The sequence below is a fragment of the Myotis yumanensis genome, unplaced genomic scaffold, assembly GCF_028538775.1.
Source record: "Myotis yumanensis isolate MYYU_CA2020_CCGP unplaced genomic scaffold, mMyoYum1.0.hap1 SCAF_11, whole genome shotgun sequence".
Classification (NCBI taxonomy): Eukaryota; Metazoa; Chordata; class Mammalia; order Chiroptera; family Vespertilionidae; genus Myotis; species Myotis yumanensis.
The window spans coordinates 9985238-10009436 of NW_027223762.1; the positions used below are offsets into that span (position 1 = coordinate 9985238).

A 24199-nucleotide genomic window follows, 5' to 3' on the forward strand; every position below is an offset into this window, starting at 1 on the left:
ATGGCTCTCGGGGAAGCAAAGCCCCATTTTCCCAACATACTTGAGGCCTCATCCTCCCATACAGGATGGGTCACATTCCACCCAGCCTGTTGAAATCCCAAGCAGTGATGCTCTCCTGACCCCCCCTCCCACCCCTATCACTATCTCCTGATCTCGCCTGCTGGCCTGCTTCTTAATCTACTTTTTGAAAGGTTAACCCTTTATTAAGAGTGACTTTCTAATCTTTTCTCCTATTTCCCCATCCCACAGGTCCTGTATTCCTTCCCCAGAAGGCAAGAGCTCAGAGCAGGTATATATATCACTTACCTTGTCCATGAAACAATTGTGCAAGCATAGTTTCTTGAATAATCTGATATTGTGATTTTTTTCCTGGTATAAACCAATGAGATGCCTTTTGACATTTCAAACTGATGGGAGGAGGAGGGGAATATTTTATGGCCTCTAAATAGAGACAACTGCTTAGTCCAGCGGTTCTCAACCTGTGGGTCACCATCCCTTTCGGGGTCGAACGACCCTTTCATAGGGGTCGCCTAAGACCATCGGAAAACACATATATAATTACATATTGTTTTGTGATTAATCACTATGCTTTAATTATGTTCAATTTGTAACAATGAAATTGGGGGTCACCACAACATAAGGAACTGTATTAAAGGGTCGCGGCATTAGGAAGGTTGAGAACCACTGGCTTAGTCTGTCTATTCTAATTACCAGGGATGGGATGAGAATGGGGGTGGGGTGGAGCACGCTATAGTGTGAAGAGCATAGATTTTGCAGTCAGCCAAACTTGGGTTGGAGTCGGTATTTTGCCACTCCCTAGTGCCTATGACCTTGAGCAAGTTTCTGCCTCTCTGAAGGTGATCAGATTACCTCGTTCACAGAGACTCAGGGAGAATGGAAAGAAATAAGGCAAGTAACCCAGGACCTTGGACCTAGTAAGTACTTAATAAGTGGAGGCTATTACCAGCTATTATCTCTGGGAAAATGTACATTAAGATAAGGATGTGTACACACTCATATTGAAATGGGAAGGCTGTCTTCCCTGCACGAGCTACATCTTATGGGCTTGTGGCTTCTCTGCTTCTCTCTGCATCTCCGTTTTCCTCTGTCTACTGACAGCTTCCTCTGCTTTCTCATTATTTTTTGCCGCTTCAACTTGGGTTGACAATTTGGCCTCTTTTAAGTTGCAGCCACCATTGCTGTGTTTCTTAGTCCAAAAACCCAGGTTAGAAGAACTGGGCTTGCCTAGCTCACCTTTTCGCTCTAGACCATAACAGGTAGGATGGCGCCCAGTCTGGGCTCATTCCTTCAGTCATTTACTGCGTGGTTACTCTTGGAAGGAGAAGTCTAACTTGTTCAAAGTGACAGAGACAGGTCTTCTAACTCTCAGTTCTATGCTCTTAGCTCAGGAGCACTACCGGGCACCTCCCGCTTCTAACCTCATGGTGGTTTTTGTTCATTTTCCTCTATCATGTCCCATATCTAAGTCATCACCAAGTTCTGAGTTTTCTTCTGCAGTGCCATAATCAAAGCAGTTAAAGCATCTACTCCCTGGTCCCTTCTTATCTGATGATTCCTTATCCGGTCATTCCTCAGTCACTACAAGTACCTCTTATTTTCCATGCTTCTTTTGGGCTACTTCATCCAGAAGACACTTGTTGGTATATCATGTTTATTTTGCATATTTTCTGCCCTCTTTTCATGTGCATTTTGAGGTCTAATTCTGGATTCCTATCAGAACGGGAATGAGGGTCTCATATACTGCAGCTGTTAGGATACTAACACTGCCATTAGAAACTCCCACAGCTCATTTGAATAGTAAATATCTGTGGATACTTGGAAAAATCCTATGTGCAAATATGCTGCTATCATGATATCACTCCCTTGTGGCTCCATCAGCTTCCTATTTTCTGTTTTGTTGTTGTTGTTGTTAATCCTCACCCACGGATATTTTTCCATCGACTTTTAGGGTGAGTGGAAGAGAGAGGGAAAGACCAAGAGAAACATCTGTGTGAGAGAAACACACCGATCGGTTGCCTCCTGCACGAGCCCTGACCAGAGCTCAGGCCGGGGAGGAACCTGAAATCAATGTATGTGCCCTTGACCAGAATCGAATCCGGGACCCTTTGGTTTAAAGGCTGACGCTCTATCCATTGAGCCAAACCAGCTAGGGCCTATTTTCTATTTTGAAAATTCAAGCTCCCTAGGCCCTATATTAACTGTGAATTTGCTGATCTTGCCCTAGATACCAAAGTAATGGAGCATTAAACCATCTGTCCCAAGATTCCAGAGTGCATGTAGCGAGGGGCTCCTTTCAGGGGACAGACGATGGGTCTATCAATTTCAGTGATGCTGGAAGTATCCCAAGGAATAGGAAAGGAACCAATACTAATTGTGTACCTTCATGATGCCACCACCAAGTCTGGCATTTTGCCTACTTTATCTTATTGAATGCCAACATCCACCCTGTAAAGAAGATAAGGATGGTGTTAGGGGTGGGATGGGGTGGAGGAGTCCAAGTTTGACTGCCTAACCTGGATTCCGAGTTCTGACAGGTCTAGGAATACCTGGAAACCTGGTGGGAAGGGACCCATTTGCTTGAAGAATTCAGAATGTCCTGAATAATGACTCATTCTAAGGAGAGTGGGGCAAATTTGGGTGAAAGTAGAAGGGATGTCATGAGCATTGTAAGCTTCCTGTCACTAATATTATCTGCTAACTCTGTTCTGGGGATTGCTACCTTAGTCCTAGTGAGATTGGACAAACGAGTATAAACAAACATTAGCCTTGCTGGACAACTCATGTAATAGAGTTCAGCCACGGGGTTCTGGCGGGATGATGGGATCATGAAGGCATGAAGCACCTGCAGCTTCAGCCTAGGCCTTGAAGCCTAGGCAGCAGACGTCACCCCAGGATGCCACACCCAAAAAGACAGGAAAATGGTAGATTTCATGGCTGCTTGGATGACTATGGTTCATTAAGAATACTTATGGGACAACCACTGGCGTATGGGTCCACATCCCATTACCCCTTCCCCACTCTCAAAGCTGTTTGAGAAGAAATCAAAGAGGCCTATTTCACAAATACTATTTTTATTGGCATATTTTTAGTCACTATCCATTCCCAGACCTGGCTGGTATAGCCTGGGAGGCAGATCACAAACATATTTTCATCTCCATTTAATGGAGGAGAAACTGAGGTTTGGGTCTAAATTAATATAGTTCGAAAGTGGCAGAGCTTGAAGTAGAATTTAGGTCTTCTTAATTTTGAAGCCCATGCTATTTCCACAATATTATTTCTTCAACAAACATTTCTTGAGTGTCTACTATGTATTAGGCACAGCAGGCAATGTGAAACAGATAAGGTTCTGCCCAACCGAACCACACCCCTAGTGGCAGAGATTGATAGCTGTTCACCAAAATTTAGTCTCCTCCTCTTTTTCCACTCATGGCTAGACTACATTTCCCAGCTTCCTTTGCAGTTAGGTTTTTAGGGGTAGCCCTCTGAATGTGAGTGGAAATGGTGAGTGACACTTCCAGGCCTGACCCACAAAAGCCTCCCTCACATATTTCTCTATGCTGAGATGAGGAGTGCAACCTTGGAAGTCCTGTGTGGAAAATGTCAAAGCTGCCTCCGCTGATGAGGAACATATGATTTGGCCTGTTCCATGAGCAAGAAATCAATTTATATTGTGTTTGAGACATTACACATTTAGGAGTTTATTTCTTATAGCACTAGCTATATCTTAATTAAAACATACTCCTACATGAATACTGCCTAGAACAGTTTTCTTTTTACCAAAAGAATTAGAGATAAACTTTGCTCCTTATAAAAAACTAAACTACTTTCTAGAGACAACTTTGAACAATCTCATGGTGTTATATGGAAAATAGGCACCTGCTGGCTGGAAGGAGCTCCTGTTGGCAGAACGGCAATACCAGGGACTCATGTGAGAAAGTTGGTCTTGGTCCAGCCCTGCCTAGACCTGAGGAGTGATTCTCCCCAAGTCTGGTTCTGTATTAACCACCCCACTTTGCAAAAAGATTTGATGCTACACCCTCAACATGGCCTCTATCAGTTATATAAAGGTGACATCTCAACTTCTCTCTGCCACTCTTTTGTTTTACTTCTCAGGTTTTTTTTGGAACTCAGGTTGGGAAAATGATTGTTACTTCTTGGACCCCCTCAGAGAACTCAAAAGTTATCATAAGTTTTGGATAAATTAGTAGTCAGTGATTATATTATGACTAGAGGCCTGGTGCGTGGATTAAGCCAAGACCGGCTCTCTGACATACCCCAAAGGGTCCCAGATTGCAAGAGGGTGCAGGCCAGGCTGAGGGACCCCACTGGTGCACAGTCGGGGCCCAGGAAGGACCATGGGAGGGCTCCAGGGCATGTCCAGCCCATCTCACCCAGTCCTGTTCAGCTGGACCCCAGCAGCAAGCTAACCTACCAGTTGGAGCATCTGCCCCCTGGTGGTCAGTGCACGTCATAACGACTGGTTGAACGGTTGAATGGTCGGAGGGACATTTAGCATATTAGGCTTTTAGATAGATGATAGATAGATAGATAGATAGATAGATAGATGATAGATAGATAGATAGATAGATAGATAGAAGATAATCTATAATAATAAAAGCGTAATATGCTAATTAGACCAGACAGCCGAATGACCTTCCGGATGACCTTCCGGATGAAGCCGGGGCTGTGAGGGCCAAGCCCCTTGCACGAATTTCATGCATCGGGCCTCTAATTTATAAATAATCCTCACAGTTGAACCAAATGGTATACTAAGATTACGTTTTATTTCTAAAATACATTTTTCCCTATAGTTCGTAAATGCCATATTTTTTGTTTTAAATTTCTTTTTAAAAAAAATATTTTTGTATTGATTTCAGAGACGAAGGGAGAGGGAGAGAGAGACAGAAACATTAATGATGAGAGAGACAATCATTGATCAGCTGCCTCCTGCAGACCTCACACTAGGGATCGAGCCTCAACTCAGGCATGCGCCCTGACCGGGAAACAAACTGTGACCTCCTGGTTCATAGGAGATACTCAACCACTGAGCCACGCTGGCTGGACTATTTTAAATTTCTTTAGTTTTCTATGAACTTATCACTAGTTTTCCCATTGATTACAGTTTCTCTATAAAATGTTGTCATGCAGTTCACTGGTAGAAGTTAGTTTAGTGGCTACTTTTGTTGGGAGGAAGAGGGCTTGAGGGAGACCTTCTGCCGTGCTGGTTATATTCTGTTTCACAATCTGGGTTCTGATTACACTTATTGTTCATTTTGTGAACATTCTTTGAACTAAGCACTTATGATTTGTGCACTTTTTTATATGTTATGTTATCTACAATGAAACAATTTTAATGTACCAGATCATGAAGATATACTGAGACAGTATTGGAAATTCCAGGAAATTAGATCCTTCCGTATCGATAAGCTCCACAGCCCATGACTTCATCATTATGTGTAGGATTTGGTCTCTGGAATGACAGATATTAAATACGATGTGTGAACTTTTCAGGGGTAGAAGGGCAAATAAACAGCATCTTGTCCACACACTGTTGAGGGTGGAATATTGACGTGGACGTACCTAGAGTGGACATCAGTTATTTTTTTTTGTCTTCCCAGAATTCCTTCCCTGGTGGCTGCTCCTGCCTAGTATGTCCAATACATGGTTTTGATGGAGTTGTTTGTCATAATGACATTGTGCCATCAACCCCCAACATAGAGTTTGATGTTTGCTCTTTGCTTAGCCAACAACATTTTTTATCCCAGGAATTGAACTTTGAGCTGAGAAATTCGGGCAGAGAAGGAGTTGAAGCTCTCTGATCAGAAAGCAGGGCCACAGAAAGACAGTTCATTTGTTCCAGCTACCAATATCCCTGAAGCTGCTTTGGTTCTGGCATAGTTTTCAACCAAAGAATTGATAAAGCATCAGACCCTCAACCTGCAAGGTTTAGAAATTCAGTTCTATTAGTTCATCCAGGAATTTTTTTTATTATGCTACGTAGGATTGATTAACATTGTCCAAATTCACAGGAATTTGATCTATAAACCATGACGTTAATTAATTACTTTTTTCTAGGAGATATTTTTAGTTTAAAGACTAAAGCAATCATCTTGCAGAAAGCATTCATTTCATATTTAACATGTATTTAGTAAGGCCTGACTGTTAGGTACTATGGTAAAGCAAAGAAAAATGAAACTGGGTATTTTCAAAATGATTTTCAAAACCGTCAGATCGTGTCTTGATGTGCTATCCTTTCTACCTCTTGTTGTATAGTGTACTTAATTGATTTTTCTAAAATACCATTTTGTTGTCCTCTGGTCAACAACCTTCAGTGGTCCCTCACTATCTACCTATTGTCCAGAATGCTCCCATCTCTCTCTTTTAAAAAAAAATCTTTATTGTTGAAAGTATTGCATATGTCCCCTTCCCCTCTCATTGACCCCTTCTAGTCTGCCCCCCTTCCTCCCCACCCCAGGCCTTCACACCCTATTGTCTGTGTCCATGGATTATACATATATGCATACCAGTTCTTTGGTTGATCTCTTTCCACCCACTCACCCCTGCCTTCCCTCTAAGATTCCACAGTTTGTTCCCTGCTTCTATGTGCTTCCAACTCTTAATGTCACCCTCCCCCTCCTTAGATAGGGCTTCCATAAAGCTCTTGTGCTACATTCCAGGGCCTCAGGGAGTGCTCCAGGTGCTGTTCCCCACCTCTCTTTCAGAGCCTGCTCTGCCTCAGCACCTCTAGGTTAGTCTGGTTACCTCAGAAGTAGCTCTGCCTCTCTGATCCATTTATTGCGATCCTAGCTATGCCCCAGTTTGCTGTCCCTTGATCTTCCTCCTCCCTGCACTTTGCAATTCCATGTGCCAATCTCTCCTCCCCTCCTGCCCTGCCTCAACTCCCACAACCAGGTGGGAATAGTACCTGAGGTCTCTTAGTTCCAGAAGGGAGTTAGGACAAGGATCAAGTCCTGCAGTCTAAGACTGGCATCCAAAACTCTCTAAAATGCAGTCTATTTTCTTTTTCTTTGCATGAACATACCCTTCTAGCTGGAATAATGATTTTCCCTGTCATTACGGGAAACGAAGCATTTCTAACTCTCTGCTTTTGCCTACATTGTTGTCTCTCCCAAGAATCCCGCTGCTTCTTCCCTTCCTGTCTGAATCTGAGCCACCGGGAACTTTACAAATGCTCCTGCAGATCCTTTAGTGCTTCACCGCCCCCCCCCCCCCCCCCCCCATATGTCCTTCTGCTTTGCTAGTTACTTTGCCAAACCTGTCTTATCTCTAAGGCCAGTTTCAAGTATCTTGAAGGTAGTGACATCTTAGACATTTATATATATAAATATATTATCAATTCAAGTTTTTGTGCTGAGGTCCTGCTCTGTGAAGGGAACTTCACTGGGCATTTGGGAAATATGAAGAAATATAAGACTTAGGTCCTGCCTTCAAATAATTACAGCCTAGTTGAGATTGTCACTGTAACCTTGCACATTAGGCCTACACTAAGTCCCTATTTGTATTAGTCTGCTAGGGCTGCCATAACAAAATACACAGACCAGGGAGGTGGCTTAAGTAACAAAAATATATTTTCTCACAGTTCTGGAGGCTAGAAGTCCAAGATCAAGGGGTTGGCAGGTTTGGTTTTTTTATGAGGCCTCTTTCCTGGGCTTGCAGATGGCCACCTTCTCACCGTGTCCTCCCAAGGTTTCTCCTCTGGGCATGAGTGCATCCCTGTCTTTTTAGATTTATTTTTCAATTACAGATGACATATAATATTATTTTGATTTAAAGTGTACAAGATAGTGATTAGACATTTATAAATGCCTTATGAAGTGCTCACCCCGATAAGTCTGGTATCCATCGGACACCATGCATAGTTATTACAATATTATTGACTATATTCCCTGTGGTGTACTTTACATCCCCACGACTATTTTTATAACTGCCAATTTGTACTTCTTAATCCCTCCACCTGGTGTCTCTTTGTGTGATCAAATTTCCCCTTCTTATAAAGGACAGTCAGATTGGATTGGGGCCCACCCTTTCAGCCTCATTTTCTCTTAATCATCTCATTAAAGGCCCTTTCTCCAAATACAGTCACATTCTGAAGTTCTGGGGGTTAGGATTTCAACATGTGAATTTGCGGGGGAGGGTCACAATTCAGCCCATAACCCTGTCGAATGATTGGTTAATTATAATCCTGTGTAATCAGTTCCACCTCCCAACGGAGGCTAAACAGTTGTGGCAATTGCCTGTGGGTTGTTGGCTAACATATCTCTGGGTTTTGGGAGGCATTCCATCAGATATACTTGCTTAGTTTTTTTTGTTGTTTTTTTTTTTAGTACAAACTACAATGTAAGACACAGGGAAGTCCTTATTTCCTTGAGCAGTCATGGAAATCTATAATTTCTGTATTTGGTTTTCTGTCTTTCAAAATTAGAGGTGGAATCCCTACATGGCCCACAAGAACATTCAGTGGATTATAATTGTATCTCTTAGTATTATAGTCATCCTAAAACTTCTTGAAGCTTGGTTTTCCACCATTGGTCCTCCATGCCATAACATTTTCTTTGAGTCTTTTCTATGGTTAAATCTTGTCAAGAACCTGGGTTGCTAGGGCTGGTCTGTTGGGTTCTGTCATACCCGTTGTTAAATATTTTGAATATCACCCCTGTGCATATGTATAATTTATCTATCATTTTTGGTAAAATTTCTGTCAAGGGCACCAGCTACTTTGCTATTCAGTGTCCTCCTATAAAGATTTACATGATAAATATCACTTGGCATTCAGAACGCCAGATGATAAATAATTTTATGCTGGAGTGTACAGTTCCAATTAGCATCAGCACTGAAGTCACCAGAACTGTTGGTTTCTCTGTATGGCAGTGACAATTTGTCTTGGTTTCCTTGGTGTCATCCAGTACAGTGGCCAAAGAGGCCAAAGCAGGCATCTGTATGGTATTTCAACCTCCTTCTTGCCTCTTTTCTTTTTTCTTTCATTTGGACCGAAGTTTTTGCTACTGGACACATAAGTGCAGCATTGGGAGGTTCCCTGATCATTCATTCATTCCTCCAACAAATATTATAGAATTGCTACGAACTAGCTCTTTGACGTTGGACAAGTCACTAGCAACTAATTAGCTATTTGACCTTGGACAAGTCACTTAAGCTCTTCAGGCTTCAGGTGCCTTATCTAATGTAAGTTGTACCGAGACCTCTTCCTGCCTTAGGAGTTTGTGATTGTAGGAAATTAGATAAGGAAAGAGGCCAGGGTAAGAGTGTCTCCTGCCCCTAGGGACACTAGAAAAGCAAGGAGATAGCAAACTCCCGAAGAAAGGGTAGTTGGAGAAGGGAGAACAGGAGAGGCTGGAGGGCAGTGACAAGACTGGGCAATGGGGAAGAGCAAAGGGGCAAAATATACTCTTGGCATCATGGCTACGGACACTCATCAAACAAGAAGCTATTGCTATGTGCAGGCTCTGAGCTTGTGGACTCAGGATATGCTGAGTGTGAAGCGCACCCTGACACATGCGAACTCCATGAATAGAAAGATGTACTTCTCCCTTCCCGAAATGAAGACATCCAAGCACAAGTATTTCAGTTAGTTTAATACATCAGACTTCCCTATTAAAAGATGATGGCCCCTTTTGCGTCTTTATAGCTTCCCAGCCACTGTAGGAAGAAGGCACTCAGTTTGTTAAATTGAACTGAAGAATCTTCGTAAATTTTATTCAGCTTGGTACTGAAGGGAAACTCTGAGAGTGAATTAGAGTGACTAATGCATTGGGTTATTTTAGCATTAATGTTTGTACTTCATATATTTTACTTATATAAAACTTTCCTTCATTTATTGAATTGTTTATCTGTTCCTTCCACAATGTAAGCTTTTCAGGTCAGAAGTAGTTCCCTCTGCATCCGTAATACTTCACAATGCTGGGCACATAGTGGGGCTTTTAATAATTATTTATTAAATGATTTCATGAATGAATCTCTGGATAAAATCTCTACTTATCATTCTTGTAGAATGAAAACTGAGGGCCTGCCAGCTTGCATTGAGGAAGTATACTAGCGATTTCTCCTTCTCTGCTTTCTCATGCTTTTCCACTGCCCAGCTGGCAGAGTTTGGGCAACCCTGGAAGGAGGGAGGGAAAGAGGAGTATATCCATCCCATCAAGCTGAGAGAGGGGGGGCTCTGTCACCCTGTAACCACCCAGAAGGTTCCACAGTTGCTATCATCTGCAGCTCCGTGCAGGGAAAGTTTGGCCCAGGACCGCCAGTCCCACATGAGCTGTCTAGGGGCCGAGCAGGGAGGATCCCTCAGCAGGATCTGCCTGGGAACTCTTCAGCGGGGCACTAATTGGTACCCCTATGAGTTCTCATCCATGTGTCAGCTGCCTTGGAAGAGGCCCTGTTCCCCAGCACCAGCAGATGGTAGGTCCCATCTTCGCGGGAAAACTCAGTCATCACTGGTCCGCAGAAATAGGAACGAATGAATCGGTGTACCAATAACTGTTCGTTGCATCAGTGTACAGGTTCCTCTGAAAGCCAAGCCTACTGAAAAGCAAGGGCGGTTGGCTTTTATCATGCTGGATGTGGAGGGTCCTGCCTTCAGTGAGCTCACAGGCTGGTGGAATCTACAGCCTAACCCAATGATGGGAAAGAGTGTCACTCCTAGCAACCATTCCTGCTGCTCTCAGAAAGGCTAACTTGAAGAGGGTGGCCCTACCCTCTGTGACACTACCTGTCTCATCGCCCCTCCCTCCCTAAATGGGAAGAAAACCATCTGCTTGATTGAATTCATGAGATGTCTAAGGCATTCTGTAAGTTTCTAAAGTAATTTGTTTCTCCTCCTATAAATGTATGAATTCCAAAAGAAGATTGCTTAAGTAAGTAACAGTTATGCCCTTTGGTTTGATAACCTTCTTTGAAGAATAAAGTCTAAGGAAAGAATCCAAAAGCAAGAGGAAGGCAAAACAAACCTCAAATTTGCAATAATAGGGAATGGTGAAATCAATACAATTGAACACTATGCAACCTTTAAAGAAAATTAGATCATAAAATGGTTTATGTGTGGATTACATGTCTGATTACTGATCTATAAAAATATCTGCACTTTTACATACTGTGAAAGTGTCATATCACTAATCTGTGTGTAGCGCAAGGCCTTGCATATGATAGGCAATTTAGTAATATTTACTGAATGAATGAAGGAACCAGAAGTAAATTTAGAGAAATGCTTGGAATTTCTATTAATCGGATTTCTTTTACTGTAAAGTTGCTTAAATACATAACAAAAGAGCTTTTAAAAAGATTATCTATTCAATTTCATGTCTACAAAAGGAAAAGAAGGAAATACCAAAACATTAACAAAGGAGTGATGTCTAAGGTAATTTCTATTTTATCAACTTCTCTGTATGTTCTCAATTTTCTACAATAACCATAATCAGGGAGAAATGATTTATTTAAAGGATCATCCTGAGATAGTGAGTTACAAATCCAAAGGAATGAATCTCTGTTTTTGAAATTGCAGGCACTCTAGTAAGTGTGGGGGTGGGATACATCTGGCCTCTCTCAGAGCTCACAACACAGACCACTGCCAATCCAGTCCTCCTACAAACACACTGGCTTTGGTATTCAGACTTCAAAAGTGGGAAGTACCCGCTACAACCTGTCTGATTGAAGTCTACATATGTTAGGGAGGCAAGACTTGGTTTTACATCATTCATGCTTGAGGAAATAGATGATATTGTCATCTTAGGAAGGTGCAAAGAAAGCGTTCAATGTGGCGTGCTTTCAGTAGTGAAGAATTTAAAATAAACAAAATGCCCATTATAGAGAATATAATCCCCAAAATTCAGATGTAAAACACAAAGGAAATGTATTCATCATCTTCTAAGACCAGAATGCCTGGATAGCATTCACTTTTAGGAGAAACCGGAGAGTTGTTGAGACTAGAAGGTATGAAGTGGTCATTCAAGAAAAGACGATTGTCTTTTATTTTTTTGAAATATACTTTTATTAATTTCAGAGAGGAAGGGAGAGGGAGAGAGAGATAGAAAAATCAATGATGAGAGCTCAATCATTGATTGGCTGCCTCCTGCATGCCCCCTATTGGGGATTAAGCCTGCAACCCAGGCATGTGCCCTTAACCAAAATCAAACCCAGGACCCTTCAGTCCACAGGCTGACGCTTTATCCACTGAGCCAAACCTCATTTAAATATGATCACACCTACATTGCTACTAGGTCTTGGACACATTGGAGCTGCACTGGAGAATTCACCCCCAAGCATGAAGCAAGATGATGTTGCTAAGTACTTAGTTCTGAAAAGTGAATTAACTAACATGGAAGTTAAGAATATTTTGGAGAATAACTGCTGCCTATTGTATAGGAATCAAGTTACAGCAACTAATGAACAAGGCCCAGCAAAGAGATCAGAAAACCTGGTATGTGATAGTGGAACACTACGGCACAGTAAGTTCTTTATTTGGCTTTAATAAATCAACTTCCTGGGCAAAGAGTTTTACCACCCAAGTAACAGCTTAGGGGCACTAGAACAAAAAGAAACTCTAAGAAACTTAATTCAAAATCATTATCATTTAGAGGCAAAAACTGTTTAATTTTTAATTGTTAAAAAAAATTTCTAAGATGCTTCAAATGAAGCCCTATGTTTATGTAATACCTACTTTTATTTAATACCACAGTTCAGATGCAGTTTGAATAAAGCAATGATTTGATCAGTTCAAAGTAAGGCATGGCTGTGTATAAAGGGCTCAACCTCCAGTCTGGACCACAAAGCGGACCCCAAGTGCTGTTGCTCTGGAAACAGTAAAGTTCAGATAGATGTAGAATGTTTGTACAGTGACCCTCTTCTTTAAAACTCTATGCCTGGGTTGTAAGTCAAGGCCACATCTCTGTCAAAAGGACTTAGATTCTCCAGGCAAGAGACGGATGCTTCGTTCTTACCGATATAATTGCACACACCAAAGTTTCTGACACCTGTGATTGCAGAGAACAAAGTTTCTCCGTGAGTAGGAAAGCAGTAGTCACTCAAAGAAGGCGGCTGCGATGACACTTTACAGCTGCAGCATGTCCTTAGGGGACACTGCATCCTGTTAGCTGTGCAGCTGGCTTTATCTCTGCCTATTCTTCTAGCCCGATGAAAGATGAACGGCTGAGCAGATTGTTACCTTCTTGGTTTGAGCTAATTTTCACTTTCTTATGGGCAAACAGTATACTAAGTGATTTGCATATGTTATTTCATTCCATCTTTGCAACAATCCTTTGCTAGCATCCTATTTACCAATGAGGACACCGAGGCTTGGGGGTTTGAAAGTGGTTAGTTCAGAGTCACACAGCTAATAAGTGGTAGAGCCATTTCACACCCACGTCTACCTAACTCTAAACCTAATTTTCTTAATGCCTATTCTTGAAGCAAATGTAGAAATTCAACACTATTCAAAGGAAAATTGATAAAGTTCATTTTATGAGAATGTGGCAGAACCCTAGATTGGAACAATTTTTTTTTTCTAGAGATCATGGGCAAACATGCAGTTAAAAAAAAAATGTATGTACCCTGCCCTGGCTGGTGTGGCTCAGTGGAGTGTTACTTAGTATACCTAGAGGTTGCTGGTTTGATTCCCAGTCAGGGCACATGCCCAAGCTGTGGGCTTGATACCCCATAGGGGGTAGGAAGTTTGCAGGAGGCAGCTAATTGATGGTTCTCTCTCATCAATGTTTTGCCCTCTCCCTTCCTCTCTTTCTCTAAAATCAATAAAAACATATTTTTTAAAAAAGAATTAAAAAGAGTCTTAAAGAGATATTTATACAACCATGTTCATTGCAGCATTACTCACAATAGCTAAAATGGGGAAATAAACCGAATGTCCACTGACGGATGAATGGATAAGCAAATACATACACGACAGAATATTATTCAGCCTTGAAAAGGAAGGAAATTACGCCACATGCTACAACATGGGTGAACCTTGAGGACATTATGCTAAGTGAAATAATAGGTCAGTCGCAAAAAGACAAATACTGTATGAGTTCCCTTACAGTAATCTAAATCATAGAAACAGAAAGTGTAATGGTGGCTGCCAGAGGCCGGGGGAGGGGAGGATGGGGAGTGACTGTTTAATAGGTATAGAGTTTCAGTTTTACCAGATGCAAAGAGTTGTAGAGATGGGTGATGGTGATGGCTGCACAGACAACCAGAATGTATTTAATACCACTGAACTGTACACTTAAAATGGTTATGCTGGTAAACATTGTGCTGTGTGTATTTTAACACCCACACACAAAAAGAAAAAAATGGGTTATAATTGTTTTGGCAAGTGGTTATGGTTTGTAGAAAAAAGTAAGAGGGTTTTACTTAAGAGTTTTACTTAAGAAGGACTCTCACCCTGGAAAAGGAGTTCTTTCCTTTAGCATCTATGGATGGTTATGGAAATAGAAGTAATACCTTAAATTTCATTCATCATTCAACAGAATCTCAGCATTGCATGTCCTAAGGAAGTTTTAAAGTTAATCGGCACTGAGCTGCAGGAGTGTGTGTGTGTGTGTGTGGGGGGGGGGGGGGGGGGGGGCGGGGCACGGTGCTGGAAGGAGATACAGGTATTATTAACAATTGAAGCTATGGAAACCAACTAAGTCAATCTAAGTGAGAGGAAAGAAGGGGGAAAAATCAAACCTTGAGGAAACCAACATCTTACAGCTTTGTAAAACAGGAGCAGCCAAGGAAAGTGCTAAGGGTCGGTCAGAAAACAGAGAAAGGAGAATGACGTAGGAGACAGAAAGGAGAGGAGACTTTCAAAAAGGAGAAGTTAGCAGCATCAAGCACTGAAGTGTCAGTTGGATTTGGCAATCAGCAGTCACTAACAGGAGTCAGCATTACCTGTGCAAGTGGCTGGCTCACACCCTCTGGCTTGGACTAGAGTGGGAGGCAGGTCCTACAGAACAGGACTGCACTGGCTCTTAGTGGGGAAGGGGCGGGGGGGAGGGGGAGACTCTGCAGTTGGCTAGAGGTCTTGCTAAACCAGGCGAGGGCAAGAACGAATGAGATGCAACTAGGGTCCCAGTAACAGGCTTTTGACAAGAATCAGTTGAATGAGTGTATAAATGAATGAATAGATTGTGGGCTAAAGATTGTTTAATGCAGTGGTTCTCCACCTTGGCTGCACATTAGAATCACCTGGGAATCTTTTTAAAATCCTGATTTCTGGGCCTCATCCTCTGGAAATTCTGTTTCTTTGTTACTAATGTTGTGGCCCCACCCCATAACAAAGAAACAGAATTTCTGGAGGATGAGGCCCAGAAATCAGGATTTAAAAAAGATTCCCAGGTGATTCTAATGTGCAGCCAAGGTTGAGAACCACTGGTTTAATGGGAAGGACAGGAAGAGGAGGTTGATAGGATATGGCAGGATGGAGTACCTGCTGCTGGAAGAAGGTGCCCACTGTCTCAGAGAGAGGCCAAGGCAAAGTCAGGTTTCAGTGTGAAGGGCGGCGGGGGGGGGGGGGGGGGGGGGGGGAGAAAGGCTTGAAGATTTACTTGGGGGACAGCAGCAGGACAGGATTGAGTTGGGGAAGACCGCTAACTGGGAATAGGAGCCCAGGGAAGGACGGATGCCTCACAAGGCACTCTCGCAGCCACGGACTCATTCATCCTCAGCACAGCCGGAGAGAGATGGGCATTACATCGCCAGCCTTTGAAAGAGCGATGCTCTCCAGATAGAGCCATCGCGGCCCGCAAAGCCTGTTCCGCAGCTGTTGGAAGCCTCTGGTGACAAGAAACACTCCGCTTTTGGAAATAGCACTTCCATTATGGACTTTTTTTTTTTTTTTGAGCCAATTGAAAAGAAGAAAGGTGCAGGCCCCCTCGAGGGGAAGTTCTGTCAATCTAGACATTCGGGGTAATCCATAGAACTGCAGAGCCAGGCGGGCTGGTCAGATCTGTTCATCTGCTAAACGAAGTGGGCTGGTGATCTCTCCCCGCTGGTCTAACAGCTCGTGAAGCCATCCAGGCCACCACCTCCCCATTTCGCAGGATATAAAACGAGGCCCGCGGGACGGGTCTCGCTCAAAGGAACACAACAAATTAGTGCAGGGACAGGCCCAGCGCCGCGTCCTCCCGGCCCCTCGCCGCTCCACCGCCTCCGCAAAGATAAGCGCCGCGGAGGCTGCTCGCCGGGCGGCCGGGCTGAGCGCGCCCCGGGGTCCGAGGCCGCTTCCCCGCTGAGTGGGAACGGCGCCCCGCGGGAGGGCACGAGTCCCGGGGCCTCCTTCCCCACCCTCGGTGCGGGCGCGGGCCGGGGCGCAGCGGGCACCCTCCCGGGGCCTCTGCCGGCAGAGGGCGCGGGGCGGCTCCTCGCTCCGCTGCCCGGCGAGTGGGGAGCGCGCTGCCCCGCGCGCGCCGTCGGAGCTCGCGGGCACCGGGTCGCCGCGGCCGGGCCGGCCCGAGAGCGCAAGGGCAGCGCGGCGGGCGGGGCGGGGCGGGGCGCAGAGGGGGCGGGGCCGCGGGCGGGAGGCGGTGGCGGCGGCGGCGGCGGCGGCGGAGGAGGAGAACATGGCGGCCGCGGAGAGCGGCTGAAATGCCTGTTCTTCAGGCCAGGCGAGCGGGAGTCTGACGCGGTTCGCCCGGCCCTCCCCTCCGACGGCTGGACCGCGGCCTCGGGCGCCTCGGCCCCTCTGCGCCCGGCGGCTCCCTCGAGCGGGGCCCGCGCCGGGTCCGTTCTGCATCCCCTGCGGGGGGACCCCTGCTCCGGAGGAGGGGGCCAGAGAGCCGCGGCGGCGGCGGGCTCCCGGGCCGCGGAGACGCGGAGGCCGCGGCGGCGCTGCCACGGTCGCGGGCGAGCGCGGCGCCCGTCAGCGCGGCCCAGAGGCGGCGGCGGCAGGTGAGTGGCGGGCGGCTGGCGCCTCGCCTCCCGGTGGGTGCAGCTGTCACGAGCCGCGCGGCCGCCGAGGCCCTAGGGGGCGGGGAGCAGCTGGCGCCCCTCCGCCCCCGGCTCCGCGCTCTCCCCGCGTCGCCCCCTCCCGCTTTCCCCGGTGGCTCCCCCGGCCTCGCGCGGCGGCTGCAGGGGGCGGAGGGCGCAGCTGTCACGGCACCAGCGGGGGGCTGCCCGCGGCGGCCACGGCGCTGCCCCTTCCCGGTGGCCCTCGTTCGCGCGGACCGGCGAGCATCCGCGGGTGCGCCGGGCTCGCGGCCCCGGCCCGGCGAGGGGAGCGGCGCCCCGAGCCCGCCGTGCGCCCCGCCGCCGAGAGGGGGAGCCGGAAGCCGGCGCGGGCGCCCCTCGGCCCCGGCGAGCGCGGTGACCTTGGCCGGCGGGTGAACCTCGCGGAGTCTCGCCGGCCCGGACCGCGAAATGGGGATGACCGCGCGCGCCCCGCCGTAAGCGCAGCCTTCGACGGCGCCCCTGCGGCCCCGGCGCACGGGCTTTCTCCTTCTCCCCACGAGGGGGTTCGGACGCAGACATGGGGGGTGGGGGGGGCGGTCCGTGGGGCTTTTGCTAGGAGGGCGAGGGTTCGGTCCCCTGCCCAGGGCTCTGCCCCAAGGACCTGGGCAGGGGAGCAAACGCGTGCACGACGGGGAGGCGGGAGGGTTAATGGTCAGCGACGGAACTCGAGCCCTTCCCTCGTCGCTTGGGAGAGAAATGTTGCAACCGGGCACCGGGGTCCCTAGTCCTTTCTGCCCAGCGATGGCTTTCTCGCCCCCTTGTTTTTATTGATTTTCTTACTTATTCTAAAGCAGTCGTCCCCGTGGGCTGGAGGCTGTCGATGTTCGAGGCAGACGGAGGGCCTGACAGTCCAGCCCGTGTGCGTGACGCGGCCCGTCCGCGGGGCCCTGGCCGCGGAGTTTGGAGGGAAGAAAACTTTAAGCTGCAGGATCTTTTCGCCTTTCAGGCTTGGCTTTCCCTGGTGATAGAGGCCTTGCAGAGAGAGGCAGGTGTCCTTGTGGAGAAGGTGACTTTTTCTTTTCTTTGAAGAGGGTGCATTTTTTAAGTTGAGGATGAGGATAGAGCACGCAGGGTTCTTGCGTGACTCGCAGCCCCAGCACCCCCTGCAGATGTCCAGAGAGCGATCTTTGTGGGATGTGGTGTGAGGGCTGAGACCTACACTTCGGTGATTGAGAAATCAAGCGTCCGTGTGAAGCATGGCCGTGGGGAAGCTTAGGTTATGGTGGACTGTCGAAAGGATGGGTTTCAAGGGTTAAATTTGTTTGAGGTGTGACTCCTCTTCTGGAATTGGTTGGAGGTTAGTATTAAAAAAAAAAAAAAAAAAAAAGTTGGCCAAAGGGGCCTCTCAGCTTATTTCACAGAAGCTGTGATGTAGTAGGAAGGGGGTCAGATTTCTTCACGTTGAGAATAATGTGAAAAGAAAGTACTTGCCTGGGTCTTTTGGCTCTTCAACTAGGAAAAGTTTTGGGTTAAAGGTAGCAGTGGGGTGTGATTCAGCGTAATGCTGCATGGGCATTCCTTGAGCTGTTTGTTATAAACTGAATGCGTTGGAAGTGTGTCTATTGTATCTCCTGTACTTTGTGGAAAGGTCTAATTTGGTTTTTATGAACTGGTGTCTGAAACGTTTTCCCTCCATTTCTTATTCAGGCTGTATGCTTTGGGAACAGTGGATCCAAAAGGGGGCCTGACTAGGGAATACTATAGGGTTTGGAGCAGCGGTTCTCAACCCGTGGGTCGCGACCCCTTTGGGGGTCGAACGACCCTTTCACAGGGGTCACCTAAGACCATCGGAAAACACATATATAATTACATATTGTTTTTGTGATTTATCACTATGCTTTAATTATGTTCAATTTGTAACAATGAAAATACATCCTGCATATCAGATATTTACATGACGGTTCCTAACAGTAGCAAAGTGACAGTTATGAAGTAGCAACGAAAATAATTTTATGGTTGGGGGTCACCACAACATGAGGAACTGTATTAAAGGGTCGCGGCATTAGGAAGGTTGAGAGTCACTGGTTTGGAGAGAAAAGGCAGGGGTGTTGCTTGTAAGAACAGGTGTCTGGTTTGATTTTTGGAGACATCTTGCACTGCTGTTTTATTACATTTATGTAACACACAATGAAGTTTAATTTTTAAGGGGTAAAACTTGAATTTTGCATAGTGTACAGTTAACCTCTTCCTGATTTCTTTCTGAGGATATCTGTAGGATTGTGTCTACTTAAATTGCTTTTTTTGTGGCTTAAGCCAAGGGCGTATTTCAGATCTGCATTTTTGGGTAAGTGGTTTTATTGAAGGAAAAAAAAAAAGTGCCTGATGGAACTAATGGTGATTGTTCCACTTAAACTGGGATTATATAGACAATGCATTTCCCTCCCTCTTTCTGCCAACATTTGTTTTTCTTCCTCCCTCAATTCCAGGGTTTCATTTCTAGAAATCTGGGCTGGAAACAGAAGCAGCAGTTTGTATAATCCCAAGCATTTGCTTATGCCAGGAAGCTGTAATGGTAGCATGAAGTGGGTGTGATCGAACGATACTGCTACTACTTAAGACATTTAACTATAGAGGGAGTCTAGGGTCAGATTTTAATTTTTGTTGAGTTTCCTGTTTTCTATGTATGTGTTAACCTTTTGGTGGGCAGAGGATTGGGTCGCTGCGGTGCTGACTGGCATATATTGTGAAAGCGTTGGCAAAATTTTCATGCTTTCGCTCTATAGGGCAGGCAGGGTGGTAAACAAGCCTACATAACTTAAAGATGTTCCTAGGATGGAATGTTCTCTGCATGTACTCCTGGTCCTGCTAATTCAGCAACCGGTCGTCACCAGGACTAAATGTAGAGTAAGTGCTGAGGGTGGTGCAGAGGTGTCGAAAGGGGGAGTGGGGAAGAGAGGATTTGGATGGTCTTTGAAAAATCTCTTCTCTTTGTACTGTACATCAGAATATGATTTATCATTGATTTTTAAAGAACATTTTAGCCCCCCCTTCTCTGTTTTCATCAATCTCACTTGTTCTCTCTAGAGAGATATTACCTGTATTCCTTACTTTATGTTGTCCTTTTTTGCCTCATCCTCTAAGGCAGTGGTTCTCAACCTTCTGGCCCTTTAAATACAGTTCCTCATGTTGTGACCCAACCATAAAATTATTTTCGTTGCTACTTCATAACTATAATGTTGCTACTGTTATGAATCGTCATGTAAATATCTGATATGCAGGATGGTCTTAGGCGACCCCTGTGAAAGGGTCGTTCAACCGCCAAAGGGGTCGCGACCCACAGGTTGAGAACCGCTGCTCTAAGGGCTCCACATTGTTTGAATATGTTGCATACCTTATGGAGTGGGTTGGTTTTAAACTATATGGCCTAATGTAGTCTTCATTTGGAGGCAAGAATGGGAGGTCAATAAAAGTACACCCCACTGGATCGAGTCCCCAAAGCGGCGGGGTGTAGGAGATCCTCAGGATGCTCATTATTGTCTTGGCAGGGATTGTTGCCTTCTTCGTATGATAATCACAGGAATTCTCAGAGGGCCATCCACTGCTTTCATGGCAGAGGTCCAAAAACATGTGGTAGGCTCGCTCCTTTTTTGCATTCTGGGTGCAGAGGAGAGTGTGGGATTGGGTTAAATACATGTTTTCCAGGAGTTGAATGACAGAGCACTATATCCATTCTGTCTGCAGAACTATGCAAATTTCTCCCCACTTCTACAACTTCACTACCTATTTGGACAGACTAGAGTGTAGGGTGGGACTTATTTCTTCTTTTCCAGGTTGACCAGTAGCTTAGCCCTTGCTCACTGGTCACTGAGGATGGGCCTCATGATCTCTGACCTTTCTTCTTACCACTGGAGATGAGGTCTAGTCGCTTCAGGCCTTCCCTTTTCTCTTCTTTATGTTTTAGTTAGACTTTGTGCCTTTCTCTCAACTTATAGTGGGCAGAGGATTAGGTTGCTGTGGTGCTGACTGGTATACAGTCAGCTATATATTGTGAAAGCATTGGCATAGGGTCAGAGGTCATAAAACGGCCTAGTGGCATCTGGGTACCATTCTTGGTTGCTTAGTTTAAGAAGGAGGTGCAGGTTTGTTTTTTTTCCCAATAGTTCTGGACATTGTTTTGTGGGTGCATAGTCTTTGGATTAATATAGAGTATAGAATGATTACTTTCTATTTCTGCAGGGTACATGATTGAACAAGAGAAATTATTACAAAACACTGACACCAGCATATAAGTCCAATTCTGGAACTGCAAGTAGAGTGGGCTGTTGTATCCATGCTTCCTCCCCCGTAGCCCCATCTGCAACACAGTATTTTTGAGGCTTCTTGAAGTGACGGGCTTTTAGAAAAGCTTAGTGTAGTTTTCATATTTCAAAGATAAATAGCTTATGTCAAACCAGAAGCTATAGTCACTTAAGGAGCTGTGGAGGACTTGAAATTAATCAGTCTAGTGATCCTCATTTCTAGATATACTACTTTGATCTAATCACTCCCTATGGATTTGTTTCATTGTGGAGGGTGGGGGAGTTGGGCTTTACTGAGAAGTCTTGAACCTGACCATTGGGAACAGACAGACCAAACTGCCAACCATAGGTGCAAGCACAGAGGTGAAGTACACCTATTCACAGGACCAGAAGTTTAACAACACTGTATTATCCTGTGTTTCCAGAGGGATAGTTCATTTTTGCTCCTCTGGCTTGTAATTTGAGGCAGTTTTTTAACTTCTTTTGGAAATGGAGGTTTGACTTTAGACTGGGAATGGTGTCCTAATCTTCCAGATACTTAGTAGATATATCCTTGGGCTAGTTATTTAACCACACTAAGCCTCAGGGTTTCATATTTAAAATTGGAATAATGTACTTACCCTCATATTGTGTGATCTTTAATTTAAATAACGAGATACTGTATGTCTAGCATAGTGATTGGGTCACATTAAGACTTTAATAGTGTTTTCTTACATTTCCATACCCTAAACCCAACACCAAATTCTCTGATTCCTTCATTTACAGTTTCTTGGATTTCCCCCCTTGTTTCCGGTTCTATAATCTGGTACTCATGTCATCAACTCTGTGAGCCTGAGAGGTTTTTTTTGTTCATTAAGTGAGCATATTGGTCTGATTTCACATTTCTTCTCATGCTAAAATTCTATGATTTGTAGGTTTATAGCTGTTTGCCTGCAAAACATTTAGAGTAAAGGGGCTTCAATAGGAATATAGGAGTATAACCTCCTTAATGTTATAGATGAGAAGACTAAAGCCAGGCACACAGAGTCATTTTCTTGGGTCGCGTACGTGTTGGCATTACTTGGGCCAGCACCCAGGTACTTGGCTTCTAGGCTTCTTTATGGGAGTTACTCCTGGTGTTTGAAAGGGATCACAAAGACATTTTAAATTTTAAGAACTCTAGTAAACTTTTGAGTAATGCATAAGCTAGGAGGAAAGGGGTGTTTTTATTTTTTGGCCAGAAATTGACTGTCAAACGTTGTAATAAGGAATTAGTTAAACCTGCTCTCTCAAAAACTACAAAAGTGCCTGGAGAGAAATGTCTGCTTTTCTTGTATAGCCCTCATTCAGAGTCAGCAAATACTTACTGAGTGATGTCTTTGAGACACACTGTCGTTAGGTACTGTGCTCGCTCTGCATATTACATTTTATAAACAAGAAAACAAGGCTCAGGGCGGTTACATGACTGGTGTAAGATTGCACAGCTTGTCGGTATTCAGGATGACACTTGAGTGCAGGTCTTCTGACCTGAAATCACAAGCATGCCTTTCGGTTGGCTTCTCTCCAAGCATGTTTGCCATACTTGGCCACATGGTCGCCCTCGTTCCCTTTCTGGACTCTCTTCTGTTCCATAGATATGCAGTGAGGACTCCTGCAACCTCATTGCTTTCTGGTGACCTAGGAGCCATAGGTACCAGTTACTTAATGAAAGTGTCTCTTTAAGATTTCCTGCTGCTGCTTATCTCACCTTTGTACTTTAGTAGTGTGGATTCTTTGGTGCTTCTGTCTAGTTAAGCTTATCTTTGAATGGTTGGTTTTGGATTCTTAGCAATAAAATACCGCCTCTCAAGTTTTGTTAGTAAATAACTAAAGTGTAAGGTTTTGTTTTTTTTTTGGTTTGTTTGTTTGTTTTTCCACATGGAATAAATTGCTTGGTCATTCTCTATATTTTGAATGATTAATCCTGTTCTGATAGCTTTAATATATTACATCGTACATTTTTAGTTTGCCTATATGGTTAAAATATTTACATACTTTTATTATCAAGCAGAGATTCGATTATTTAACAGTAGAAGATAATTCTATCGTGAATGTATGTGTGTGTATATAAAGATAACCCATCACATTTGGCCAGATAGTTGAAGGATGAAATGTCCTTGCTTTTTGAAAGCACCTGTAGGTGTAATACTGGTGTTACTTTGGTGAGTTTGGAGGAAACAAGGGAAAAGTTATTTGTTCTGTGAAGTCTAAGTGGTACCTCCCCTCCACTCCAGATGGTACTGGAAGTCTGTAATTGAATTTCTAAGCAGTCACTCAATCATTCATTCAAGACATAGTTATATGAGTACTTTGTTCAAGGTGCTGTGTTGTTAAAAGATAGGGAAGTTAAATGATAAGATATAGATCCCCTTCTAAAGGAGATTATGACCTAGGTGATAAGACACACAAATACCTATAATACTGATTGAATGTGATGAGTGCTATGAGAGAAGGACTGAAATAGCACTTCGAGGATTGAGGAAAGGAAGCAGTTATTTTTCTTTGAGAGAGATCAGGGCACGTTTTATGGCGGGCTTGGTGGTGGACAAGATCCTTGAAGGCGGGGGATGATTTCTTTATGAGTGAGGGCGAGGAGAGTAGTCTATTCAGGAAGATTAAATAGTAAAGATGCAAGGACAGAAAAGCTTGGAGTTATTTAGGAAGTATGAAGGGGGAAAGTGAAGGAGTGTGGTACCTGCTGCAGTGGGGAAGGGGAGGGATCCAGACCTTCTAGGTGCAGTAGCAACACATTGAGGGATTTTAATGGAGGGAAGTGGTAGGACACAGCGAAGGATGTATATCTGATGAAAAAGAAACATCTGTTTTCCAAATTTATGTGGCTCTTTTTTTGACAGTTTTTAAACCCCCAATTTTATATTTTCGTAGTGTTTGAAATGATTCCATATTTAAGGCTTACACACATTGGAGACTTACTCATTTTTATGTATATTTGAGAACAGACTATG

At 44.7% G+C, this 24199-nt stretch overlaps 1 protein-coding gene across 3 annotated transcripts in view; it reads left to right on the forward strand.

Moving 5' to 3' along the window:
• The first annotated feature begins 918 nt into the window (after positions 1-918).
• Positions 919-24199, forward strand: part of NCOA1 (nuclear receptor coactivator 1) — a 178658-nt gene continuing 155377 nt past the window's right edge. The window contains exon 1 of one of the 3 annotated variants that reach the window (XM_070428782.1): positions 919-935. The gene's annotated coding sequence lies outside the window, so the exon portion shown is untranslated. Of the gene's footprint in view, positions 936-16590; positions 16918-17391; positions 17412-24199 lie in introns of those variants that run through there. The other 2 variants (XM_070428779.1, XM_070428781.1) reach the window with 2 other exon arrangements.